Source organism: Eptesicus fuscus, chromosome 9, assembly GCF_027574615.1.
Source record: "Eptesicus fuscus isolate TK198812 chromosome 9, DD_ASM_mEF_20220401, whole genome shotgun sequence".
Lineage (NCBI taxonomy): Eukaryota > Metazoa > Chordata > Mammalia > Chiroptera > Vespertilionidae > Eptesicus > Eptesicus fuscus.
The window spans coordinates 52555953-52569701 of record NC_072481.1 but is presented as its reverse complement, the minus strand read 5'-3'; the positions used below and the strand labels follow the sequence as shown (position 1 = coordinate 52569701).

At 38.9% G+C, this 13749-nt stretch overlaps 1 pseudogene; it reads right to left on the bottom strand.

Annotated features, from left to right (window-relative positions):
• Window positions 1-12737: 12737 nt before the first annotated feature.
• On the bottom strand, window positions 12738-13440 carry LOC103284124 (thiamin pyrophosphokinase 1-like; annotated as a pseudogene).
• Window positions 13441-13749: the final 309 nt, after the last annotated feature.

The window sequence follows — 13749 nt, the reverse complement described above, 5'->3', positions numbered from 1 at the left end:
AATTGATTTGTTTCCTGCATGGAACAGAAGATTTTAAAATGAGAACTAGAAGAATTAAAAATAGAGCAGTAAGACCTTCAGAACATGCTGAAACAAAACACAAACAAAACAAATAAACAAAACATCTTAACCTAAAATTCTATACACAAACACACACACACACACACACACACACACACACACACACATACACACACAAAATAAAATAAAATAAATAAATAAAAATAAAAAATAAAACATTATTCAAAAATGATGACTATGGCCCTAACCGGTTTGGCTCAGTGGATAGAGCGTCGTCGGCCTGTGGACTGAAAGGTCCCAGGTTCGATTCCAGTCAAGGGCATGTACCTTGGTTGTGGGCACATCCCTAGTAGGGGGTGTGAAGGAGGCAGCTAATCGATATTTCTCTCCCATCGATGTTTCTACCTCTCTCTCCCTCTCTTTCCTCTCTGTAAAAAATCAATAAAATATATTTAAAAAAATGATGACTATGAAATGATGGAGCAGTTTTGTGTCCTGATTTTGGTAATGCTCACAGAAATCTACTGTGTTAAAACTAATAGGGTTATACACCAAAAGACAAATAAATCTATTTCACTGTGGGATAATTTTAAAAATTCAATTGAATGAAATACAATATAAAAGGAAAAAATAAATTTATGCCAAACATGAGTACTTTTTAGACATACAAATGCTGAAAATATTCATCATGAGAATACCCAAAGATAAAAAATAAAATGATAAAGTCACTGGGGCAGAAAAAAAAGGCTACTATATAGAAAGCTGGTTATATATTAAAAAGAAATAAAGAGCATTCCAGAATGTTAAAATTGTGGTTATAAAAATATTTTTCTTATGACTTAATTTTCTTTAAGAACTACTTGACTTAAACAAAATAATAAAATGGATTGTAGGGTTTAAAACAAAGAAGAAATAAAGTGTATCATAATAGCACAAAATGTGGATGAGAAAAATGGATATATACATTTTAACATTCTTATATATTATGTGAAGTAGTATAATATTAGTTAAAAGTAGGCTGTGTTGAGTTAAACATGTATGCTACAAATCCTAAAGCAACTCTGTAAAAACAGAGATAGAAATAATAAGACAACAGAGGTTGTAATCAAATTATACTCTCTTATATAAAATCTTTCTCTATTTACTGACATCATCAATAAATGGAATATGAAAATTATTTACTAAAGTTCACCTCTCTTTAAAATAAAGATGCCAGCTTTTTTTCAGGGACTTGGGAATTCTGAGCAAGATAAACAAACAGATAATGTCTACACAATGTTAGTTTATATTTGTATAAAATCACATTAAATAATGGAATATAAAACAAGCAATTTTAAATAGTTTTTGGCTATTTAAATAGTTTTAGGAATACCTTTGTTAGACTAGATAACTAGGAATAACAAACCTGGGGGGAGACATTTTATCCTTCATGAAAAAGATGTACCAGTATTTCAAAGCAAACACAGTAAAAATGACTATATATGATGCTATATGGTGAGTCTTCCAAATGCACATTCTTGAGGAAAAAGATATGACCATGAAAAAAACCTCAGTAGAAAACAATCAGAATATGAGAATATTGTGGACAACTATATGGACATACATTTGATGACTTAATATAAATAATTTTTAAAAATATAAGTAATCAAGTTTCCTCAAGAAGAACTAGATATTCTTAATATTTTAATGCCTATTAAAAACATTTAATGTGGCATAAAACCTTCCACAAAGAGTATGCCAGATAGATTTATGGGTGAATTCTACCATGTACTCAATAAAGAAATACTGTTAATTCCACACAAACTCTTTAATAAATTTAAGGGGCAGAAATTTTTCAAATCTTTGCTCTGAGGCAAGCATCACCCACATACCAAATCCAGAAAATGACAAGGTTGGGTTAATATTTTTAAACTAGGGGCCCGGTAAATGAAATTATGCACTGGGGGGCAGGGGAGGGCATCTCCTCAGCCCAGCCTGCCCCCTCTCACATACTAGGAGCCCTCAGGGGATGTCCTACTGACAGCTTAGGCCCGCTCTCCATAAGGAGTGGGCCTAAGCCGCAGTCTGGCCTCCCTTTGTGAGAGACAACCAGGCTGATCAGGGAAAGGCACCAGCCCCATCACTCCACTGCTGCAGCCACTGCCAGTCACCGCAGCCACCAAGGTGTTTTCATCAACACGGACTCCAGTCCCTTCACCAAGAAAAAATGACAACTTTCTTTAGGCATTTTCAAGATGTGTCTTTCATAGAATATGACATTTCTTTCTTTTTTTCTTTTTTTTTTATCCTCACCTGAGTATATGTTTCCATTGACTTTTAGAGAATGTGAAAGAGAAAGGGAAAGACAGAGAGAAACATCAAAGTGAGAGGAATACTTAGATTGCTTGCCTCCTTCATGAGCCCTGACCTGGGCCCCAGCCAGGGAGGAGCCTGCAACTTAGGTACATACCCTTGATCAGAATCTAACCTGGACTCTGTGGTTGGCAAACCTAGGCATTATCCACTGAGCCAAACCGTGTAGGGCAGGTTATGATATTTCTTAGCCCTCCAGCAGTGGACCTTCGTTTTTTTCTCCAGGAGTGTGGTGGAAAAGCCTTAGATCACCTTTTTGGATTCTTATACCCAAGTTACTAAGAATATTACCAGTAGCATACAGGGAGCTTAGCCAATGAGTGGTCAGAAAAGATATTTCCTCTGTAGTTCACACCTATCTCCTGTGATCTCCGGCTCTGCCGCTGCCAAGGCCTCAAGCCTCTGTTTGAGGCTCGGGCCCTGGGAAGGGACCCCCAGCTGGTGCAATCACCTGGCTCCACCCACGGCCAAGGTTGCAAGCCTCTGGCAGTGGCTTGGGCTCTGGGCAGGGATCTCCAGCTGCCTCCGATCACCGGCAGGGGACCCCAGCTGGCTCAATCGCCCGGCTCCACGCCCAGCCAAGGCTGCAAGCCTCTGGCTGAGGCTTGGGCCCTGGGTAGGGACCCCCAGCTGGCTCCGATTGCTTGCAGGGGACCCCAGCTGGCTCTGATCACCTGTGGGGGACCCCAGCTGGCTCCGATCTTCCCCTCTGATCTTCGGCTCCAATATCCCAGTTCCAACAACCGCTGCTCTCCGAAGCTGCAGCCATCTTGGTTAGGTATATTTGCATATTCCCTTTCTGATTGGCTGGTGGGCGTGATTGGTGGGCGTGGCTTGTGAGTGTAGCGGAGTGATGATTTGCATATTACTGTTTTATTAGATAGGATAGTCAACGTAATTCATCATATCAAAATATTTTTAAAAAGAAAAGCTCTTAATTCCCTTCCATTTGTCTATGTGTCTATTTTTATGTCAGGACCTTACTATCTTAATTATTATAGTTTTACTAGAGGCCCAGTGCACGAATTTGTGCATCAGTGGGGTACCACAGCCTGGACTGCACCCTCTCGCAATCCAGGACCCCTTGGGGGATGTTTAACTGCCAGTTTTGGCCTGATCCCCAGGGATTGTAGGGTTTAAACTGGCAGTCCTACATCCCCCGAGAGATGTAGTAGTGCACAAAGCAGCAGGTGGGCAGAGAGGAGCCTGAGCCTGGGCCAGGCACCACACCACTCCCGCTCATCCCGGCCCTACTGCACCTGCCACTGCTGCCACTCAGTAGCACTGCCATGGAGACAGGAGAGGCTCATGCCACCACAGCTACGCTTCATAGCCATGAGCCCGGCATCTGCTGCCCATAGGTTAGCTGAGAGGCGCTCCCGCTGTGGGAGTGCACTGATTACCAGGGGCCAGTTCCTGCATTGAGCGTCTGCCCCCTAGTGGTCAGTGTGCATCATAGTGACCAATTGACTGGTTGTTCAGTTGTTCAGTCGTTCGGTTGCTTAGGCTTTTATATATAGAGATATTATAGTTTGAAATCAGGACGTGTGCTGCCTTCAGCTTTGTTCTTTCTCCTGATTGCTGTGGCTACTTGGGGTCTTTTGTAGTTTCATAAAAATTTTAGGATTATTTGTTCTATTTCTGTTACAATAAATGCCATTTGAACAATTATAGGGATCGCCTTGACTCTAAGGATGGCTTTCGGTAGTATAAACATTTTAACAATATTAATTATTTCAATCCATGAGCACAGAATATCTTTTCAATTATTTGCATATCTTCCATTTCTTTCATCAATGTCTTATGTAGTTTTCAGTGTGCAGATCTTTCACCACCTTGGTTAAATTTGTTCCTGAGTATTTTATTATTGTTGGTGCTATTGTAAATGGGATTGTCTTGTTTACTTCTTTTTCAGCTATTTTGTTAGGACATAAAACACAACTGACATCAATAGGTTGATTTAGTATCCTGTAATTTTACTGAATTTGTTGATTAATTCTAACATTTTTTTTTGTTTTTTTATGAATTTCTGTTTGTAAGGTTATATCATCTACAAACAACAAACATTTTTTTCTTCTTCATTTCTTTGTTGTTTTCTGATTGTCTTGGCTAGGACTCTTATTTTGAATAAGAGTGGTGAGAATGGTCATTATCGCCTTAATGCTGATTAAGGGCAAAGCTTTATAATGGACAATAATTCCAAAAAAAGTCCATAAAACTTTGGAAATATACAAATCCTAGCACATTCACAAGTGATAGATTATACATTTCACCAAGACATTAAAATAAAAATTGTTTGACAATTTCTGTTGAAAGGATGAAGACATTAATTTCTTCTTGTTTATATTTTTAATGGTATCAGTCATTATTAGAAATATTTCAGACTATTTGTCATTGAATAGTACAATTAAGAATTTATGGATGTACTGGGCAGTCTTTTATTTTGGAGTTCAAAACATTTAAGATTTTATAAAGTCTTCACTGTGACATTGACATCTGATAGCTATGCTTATTTGACCATTGGAATGGGGATAAGGGGCAAAGAGCACATTGGGGTAAAGGTGAGCAGATTAGAAGCAAATAAGTTGAATGGGTCATATCTAATACTTTATTATTACAAAAAGTCATTTTAGAGACATCTTATTAAGTTCTACATGCTGCTGTCTCAAAAAAAATTTTTTTTAAATTCATGTTCTGTTCATGTTTTGACATAACAAAGCGGTATCATTCCCCCAGCTGACAATTGTACTTTAATGAAGTGTAGTCTTCATTATATTTCAGGAGATCAAATGTAACATTTACCCTGGGAACGCAACACTTTGTCATGTTAAGTTCTGTTGCTCAGATAGATTTCAGAAGCAAATCTTACATGATATCACAGAATGCTAGTACTCAGGATATAGGGTATGCAAGGGTCTGTTACTACATCTTCACTTGCTTTATCATATCATTTTAAAACATTTTTATATACTCAGATTGTCCTCTGCAGGAGAGTTTATTACAGCACTAAGGAACTGTAAGGGACTTTAAAGGGACATTTATTCAAATCCTTTGCCTTCAGGAAGCAGAGTACCTTAGTTGTCTTATTTTTTTAAGCATACTTTTACTGTTTATTAAATTTTTCCTCAAACATGTTTTTAAAAATATTCGCAGTGTTAAAAATATCTGGCTGCATTTCACTTATTTGTGCATGAGTTTCTTCAAAACTATTATCCAGGGTTAAAAAAAAAAAAAAAAAAAAAAAAAAAAACACCCAACATGCTATTTTTGAGAAACTTCTGACAAAAGTTTGATATGTTCTTAAAATTATCATTAAATATGTCTGAAATATGATTTTAAAATAGTCACATCCTTCTGGTTCTCTAGAGGTGTTAGGTATTTTCTATGAACTAGACACATTAAACAGAATGTCACTGGTATCTACAACAAAACATTATAATGTTGGCATATTATTCTACATTTTATATATTAGAAGCAAACCAAAATGAAGCAACAATTATAAAAATGTCTTGTAGTTTTTAAGAGCATTGTAGCAGAATATAGAATGATCATATCTTTCAAACTAGAATGCTTTTGAGAAAGACAACACTATTAAAGTGTCCTGAATTAGGTGATAATCAGTAGTCTTAAACAAAACAATAAGAATAAACTATAACACTGTATGCATCCCATAAAGAGATAGCACTTCTCCACAAACTCTGAGGAGCTATTAATCAGGGATTTCATTTCGCAGATCTCACACTGGCACCTTGAAATCATTCAACTGCTTTCCAAGAATGGAATGTGAATATAAGTAACTAGTGTCACATTTGCTAGGATAGTTAAGAAGATGAGCTTTTCTTTGGGAATTCATTTATTTATTTTTCATTAAATTTATTGGGGTAACATTGGTTAATAAGATTGTATAGGTTTTAAGGGTACAATTCTATGATACATCATTGATACTTTTCTCTCTCCCTCTTTCTGTCAGCTGGATCCATAGGACCCAAAGTCCTAGAGAATGCAGAGCCATATGGTGGAAGAGGCCATTTCTCCTTAATCCCTAAGTGAAAGACTGTCAGTATTTGACAATTTAGGTGAGCAACAAACCAACTTTAATTGTATGAAATTATAGAGCGTGTAAGTTCACTTGTGATAGCAGTATATATTATCCTAACTGATCTTGTTGTAGAATGGGAACAGGTGGATTACTTGAAAAGCCTAGAATTGGAAATCAGTTTATATGGGTTTTGATTCAGTCATTGACAATAAGTAGGATCAGAACAAGTAACTTTAATATCCTAAGGCAGTGGTCGGCAAACTCATTTGACAACAGAGCCAAATATCAACAGTACAACGATTGAAATTTCTTTTGAGAGCCAAATTTTTTAAACTTAAACTTCTTCTAATGCCACTTCTTCAAAATAGACTCACCCAGGCCGTGATATTTTGTGGAAGAGCCACATTCAAGGGGCCAAAGAGCCGCGTGTGGCTTGCGAGCCGCAGTTTGCCGACCACTGTCCTAAGGTCACAGTGTTTTATTGCTATTTTCATTGTTAAATGGCACAGTTGTCTGTTATTAATTCTTCCTAAACATAGATTCTTTAGCCTTGTCCTATTTTTATAGATATTCATAGATAAGATTGGCCTATAATTTTTCTCTTTTACATCATACAAGTTATATGATTGCATCAATTTTATCTTAATAGAAACAAGACAGGAAAATCCTATCTTCCTATTAGCTGGAAAAATTCATGTATGATTATAATTAATTTTTCCATTTAGTATTTGATAAAAAATCACACTAGAAGCCACCAGGCTCTGGACTTTTAATACTATCAAGAATAAGTGGCCTCAAAGTATTGAGTTTATATTTTATATAACAGATTTTAATTTGCATGTATAACAATAAAAAAACACAAAAAAAGTGTCTCTTAATTAATGCTTTAACATTCTTATTCATATGACTGGACACACTAACAAAAGCAAAATGTATAAATAATTACATGTACCCAAAGGATATTGATCAAGTCTATTTTTACAGCTTGCATAATAAATAAGCAGTTATTTCTTTTCCATCACAGAACTAAAATGATCTAAAACAAGGTCATTTGAATATGCAAAGAGGTGGCCTCTATTCCCTGTACCTACAAAAATAGATATACTTCTCCTCTGTAGGAAAAAAAATACCCCTTTGTTGATGGCTTCCCTGTTAGGATAAGAAATTATTTGAACTGGGGCTGCATTACTCTATACAATCTGTAAACTGCTCAACAGCAAGAGAACACCTTGGGTTATGTTAGATTTCAACTGGTCATAGTAATGAATCCCATTATTCATCTCCTGAGCAATTCAGTTCCACCCTCAAGGGCACTCAAAAAGCTAAAATGTATTTTAGGTTAAATTGTCCAGGTTTCAAAATATTTCTTTGTGTATTCAGGTTCCTTCATATGACTACCGCGGCTGCTGACAGGAGAGACCCTGGAGATGACAAACAGAGGCAAACTTTAAAAATAGAATAAAAGGAAGTGTTTTTCCTTTTGATGATATCAGCACTTTTAGAAATAAGAGTAAAGATTCTTTCTTTAAACTTCTTCATGATTTTTTTATATTGTCTTATTTCAACAGTAGCCTTATCTTCAACATACTCCTTTCTTCCCTTTGGCTGGTAAGGTTCAAGGCTAACCTGTCCTTTTCCACCATGTCTTGGCCTCCTCTAGAAGCTGTGCCTTCCCTAGTCTCTGGTCCCAGGCACTTTCTAATTTCCTCTTTCTCAAATCCTTCTTAACCTGAGCCCTGATCCACAAAGACTCATACCTGCTGTCTGTATCCCCCCACAGGGAAGGAGGGCTGGCACCCACCGCCCTCTCCTTTCTTTGCAAAATAGCTGCCTGGTTCTAGAATCCAGGGTTGACTCCAGAGGTTACTCTGCTGACCTTGAGTGTTTGTTTCCCCATTTCTATGTCTCTTTTTATGTGTGGTTTCTATGTAATTTTTATTACTTTCCTCCTGTGTTGGAAGGTTCATATCTCAACAATTAGCATTATCTTATGGGAACCCCTGTGGGAGGGGGTGGAAGACAGGAATGGGTTCTGGTGGTATCAAGAGAAAGGAATTTCAGGGGCATGTGCCTGGGAGAAGTTTAAGTGTAGTGGTGAGATTTAGTGGGGTGAAGGGAAATAAGCCCTTGGGGACATAGAAGACGGGCAGGCTCTAGTAGCAACTGCTTCCCGAGATCCTTGGTTATCTTTCTTGTATTTTCTTGGTTTGAGGGAATGAGTAGGCTTTCTTTCAAACTATCCAACCTACTTCCTGGGTTTTCCCCAGCGTGTGCTGGGCCCTTCCCCTCAATATCCCCTTACCACACCCTTATCTAATCTTATTCTTTTCCCAGGATAGGCTCCCCCTTTTATGTCACTATTTTGGCTCCTACTGTAAATGCCCCAAAGTTTTGCTGCAACATCTGGTTTCTACTGGTTTCTACTTGGCCTGAGCAGACAAGTTTTCCCGTCACTGTTTATTCCTTCTCCCCATAGTCTGGGCAAGTGGACCAGGAGTACCTGAGGCGATTGGAAAACTTGTCCTTCCTCCCTACATGGGAAGGGTGGGGGTGTTAATCCCTTTCTGCTATCCCCTGCAGTGTCAAAAGCTTTAACTTCCAGACTTAAGCCTGATTAAGTATAACTTCCAGACTTAATCAGACCCAGCCAGTCTAGTTCCTTTCTCTTTTCTTAACTCCTAGAAGCCTACTCTAACAGGACTTCAAGCAATGCAAATGTAGCAAATTTATAGTGTAAGAAGTATCATACTATTAAGGTTTATAATCTTGGCTTAATCTTGTCACTGCTCACATGGTGTCCCCAAGGGCTTTATGCACACAGAGAATGAGAACTAAGATAAATTATTAGCCTGAATAGTCTCTTTATTCCTAGTATAGGACTTGGTAATGTTCCATGAGAACATGTGAATTGAACTCAAGGCTCAAGCAAAACCTCTTTTCAGTTATCTTTCACTCTTGCTACAAATTTATCACTTAAAGAAAATGTATCACTTGGCACATTTGAGTAGTAAAGAAAAAAAAAAAAAAGACAATGATGTGGTTATCCAGAAGACACAATGTATGGAAGATTGAATTAGAAGAGACAGAATTATTTGTGTCAACAATCATTGTAGAGCACACTATGTGAGGCTCAATCAATGCCCTAAATCTGAGCAGCAGTGTGAATTGCTCCTCTAATATGAGAACATTGAAATGAATGGAACATTCTGTGTCCTCTATAAAAAAAAAAAAAAGTTTCCAGCATATATTATATTACTAACGATAGCACTAGGATTGCACAAAAGAATAAAACACAGTATTAATTATGTAGATAAATTAAAACAAACAAACAAACAAACACTTGTAGAAGAAAAAGCAGCAATGCCACCACTGCTTCCAGAAACTGAATTTCCTACAAATCTCACTCTGGCTATGTCCCTAACTACCACTTTCAAGTCTGGGCCCATGTAGCAGGTTGACATGACCCAGGTAATGATCACAACCAACAAAATGCCATTATCCCATTTGGGAGGTACAATAAAGGTCCCCCAAATATATCCTTGAAACCTTATTCCTGGAACTGATGAATACATTACCCTTCATGGCAAAAAAAGTGTTTGCAGACATGATTAAGGTTAATATCCTTGGAGAGAGAGCATCCTGAGCCCAGGCTAAATACATACATTTTTAAAAGCACAGAACCTTTCCAGGCTCTAGTTATAGAGAGATGTGACATGAGAAGAGGTTGACCTCACATTGCTGACTTTATTTATTTTATACTAGAGGCCCGATGCATGAAGATTCATGCAAGAATGGGCCTTTCTTACCCTGGCTGCCGGCACCGCCTTCGCTCTGGCCAGAGCCACCTTTTTGCTCTGATCCGGAGTTACCTTTCTGCCTTCCCACACTGCCCAGAGGCCCAGAGTGGCTGGGGAGGTGCAGAATGCCTACATTATCGCCATGGCGATGATGCAAGTGTCCTGCCCTGTCCCCGGCAGCTGGGCACCTGCATATGCAAATTAATCCACCATCTTTGTTGTGTTGATTTGCATAATCACCCCTGATTGGCTGGTGTGTGTCACAAAGGTACAGTCAATTTGCATATTACCCTTTTATTAGTGTAGACTAGAGGCCCGGTGCACGAAATTTGTGCACAGGGGTTCCCCTCAGCCCAGTCTGCATCCTCTCTAATCCAGGTCTATTTGAAGATGTCTGACTGCCGGTTTAGGCCTGATCAGGCCTAAACCGGCAGTCGGACATCCCTCTCACAATCCTGGACCACTGGCTCCTAATTGCTCAACTGACTTCCTGCATGGTCAACCCTAACTGCCCCCTCCCCCCTGCCAGCCTGGTCACCCCTATCTTCCCCCCTGCCAGCCTGGTCTCCCCTAACTGCCCCCCCCCACCGGCCTAGTTGTCCCTCACTGCCCCCCCTGTCAGCCTAATCACCCCCAACTGCCCCTCCCTGCCGGCCTGGTTACCCCAGCAACCTGCTTGTTCAGTTATTTGGTCGTCCCTCACTAACTCCCCTGCCAGCCTTGTCATAGGCAGCCATCTTGTGAGGGTGTGGAGGTTAATTTTCATATTACTTCTTTATTATACAGGATTTTAACTAAATATTGTTTTTGACATCTGGATTTCACTCTCACATATATTTGCATAAATAATTAAAATGATCTCTAATGATTAACTGTTCAAAACTGCATGCTGGTTCAACAAATGCCCCTTTCATTCTGCACTCTGTGATAGCACCAGGAAGAAAAAAGCTACAGATACCTTTTCCTACAACATCGTGGGAGTTGTGTATGGAAATCCTGTTGGGCAACTTCTCCTTACTTCATGGCAACATATGGTATGGGAAATGGGACAGAAAAGCGTAAGAAGCTAGAAGAAGGTTTCATCCTAAAAGAAAAGTGAATACTCTCAGGGACCCAGGTGGTTCCACCGCTCAGTCACCCTGGGCATTCTATGCCTAATAACTGTCAACATCAGGATGGAGAATCTGACTGTGGAAAGTGGCTCAGGCACCCTCTGTCCATCTCCTTCCCTTTTCCAGCTGAAGAGTGGGATTCAGGTAAATGGCTGGACTCAGACAGGAATGCAGGCTTTCAGACCCAGGCTCCTTAGTACATGGTGTTCACTTGTCCCCATAGGTTGCCAAACTCATTTTCTGGTAATCTAAATAAACATGTGGTCTATGAACAAATATTTTTTCAGTCTGAGATATGTTAGGAATGCTTTCATTTTTATGCTTGTTTCCTGCGCATAACACTTTCAGTCTAGGTTGAAATTATGATGATCAGGGCAGTTTTGCTAGCAAAGTGGCACACTGGGGTGAGTATGTCACTAGGGCTTTTTGAATTGTCATTTATCTTTCCTGCCATTTCTCTTTTCACCTAGAGCTTCCATAATTGCCTGTTTTCAAATGTAATAATTAGGTCAATGATTCTTATTTTTATAAGACGATACCACTAGTTCAGGCCAGGTAGCTCAGTTGTTTGGAGTGTCCACCCAATGCGCCAAGGTTGACAGTTCCATTCCTGGTCAGGGCACATACAAGCATCAGCCATGAATGAATAAGTGGGTGGAGCCACAAGTCTCTCTCTCTCTCTCTCTCTCTCTCTCTCTCTCTCTCTCTCTCTCTGTCTTTCACTCTCTCTCATTAATCAATCAATAAAAAATTAAATTAAAAAAATGAAAGATAATAAAGATGGTAATAAGGCCACAGAAAAATGGCGTGGTTCTAAAATCTCAATATGCAAAGAAAAAAAATTTTGGGTATTATACAGAGGAATCTGATATTAATAGACACTCAGAAGTAGTCCTTATTGTTAATCATTTAAGGATGTACAGAAAGAGGCTTATATGTGTTGAATATCAAGAAGACTCAACTGAGCCTTCTCAGCTTCAAAATTAAATCACATTTTTAAGATAAATGGAATGATTCATAAAATAAGAATTATCAGTACTGAATTGTATTGTTGGAATGATTTACATTAGTTTTCCAACTGAATGTGATAGAACTTATTTATTTTCTTAAAAATTAGGATTTCTGCCCTGGACAGTTTCTGTGAGCGTTGGCCCACAGACCCTTGCAGGAGGTGGCCAATTGATGTGTCTCTCTCACATCTATATTTCTCTCTCTCTCTAAAAAATATATACATGATTTTCCTTTAACTATAAAACTGAGATATGTCATTTATGTTACCTGAATTATTTAAAACTAGCAGGTTTCCCATGGAGATGCTTAGATTCCTGCAAACTTAGGAGAACTGTTCTAGTTGAGCAATAAGTCATAGGCTGATGAGGTAATTTGGAGGCATGGCTATGAATGCCAGGTCTTGGGTCAGTTTTTGATGGCCATGGTCCAGAGGAGCGGGTGGTCCGTTTCTATAGTCACAACACCAGATCCATTGTAGGTACTGGAAGTGCTGACTAGTGTTCCCAAACTGAGCACCTGACTTGTGCTCATTGTCAGAACCCGATTGCAAGGCTGTCCAACAAGAATAAGGCCACACCAATCACCTTCCATTCCAGGGTTTTCATGCAATTTGTGCTTTCTTGTTTAGAGCATATAGATGAGTGATTTCTCTTGGATGATTATAATTGGCAAGAGAGTGATGCAAGTCTTTTGGAACAAGGTCCTCTCAGAAGTCATCATCTGGACAAACCACACAGCAAATCCTCCCATGTCACAATCACATCGACCTGTAGGTCTTTTTCTTCTACCTTCTTTTGGAGCACTTCAAGGTACTTGATAAAGTCAGTATGGTCTTGATCAGGAGTTGAAATAAGCTCACATAGCATAGTATTCTCTAACTTCAGGACTAATAGAATCAAAGTCCCTATTGATGAATTCAGGCAAAAAAGCTTTCCCTCTCTCCTTCAGGGATATATAGTAGCAGTTGGAGCCTCCATCGACAGAGGCTCTTGAAAGAGATTTGTTCCAAAGATGATGAAAGCTTTTGTCCAGAGTTTCAGAATCACAAGGCAGTATTTTAAATTTCCAGCAGGAAACAGGGGTTCCAACGTGTGAAGGCATGCTCCATATCGGATTATTGGCCTACAATGGTGGGTGGAGCCACCAGCAGTGGAGCTCACCAGCTGTGGGACTGACTGACATTGCTGACTTTAAAGGTGAGAGATCACTACCCTCAGAATGCAAGTTTCTATAAACAGGAAACTACTCTCAGATTTCAGGCAGCAGTAAAATCTAAATCTTGGTTTTCCATTTGCATGGAACTAAATTCTGCTAAGAAACCAAATGTGCAAAAAATGGATTCTTCCCTAAACTTTAGAAAGAAATGCAGTCTACTAACACCTTTATTTTAGTCTGCTGAGATCTGTACCACTTGATC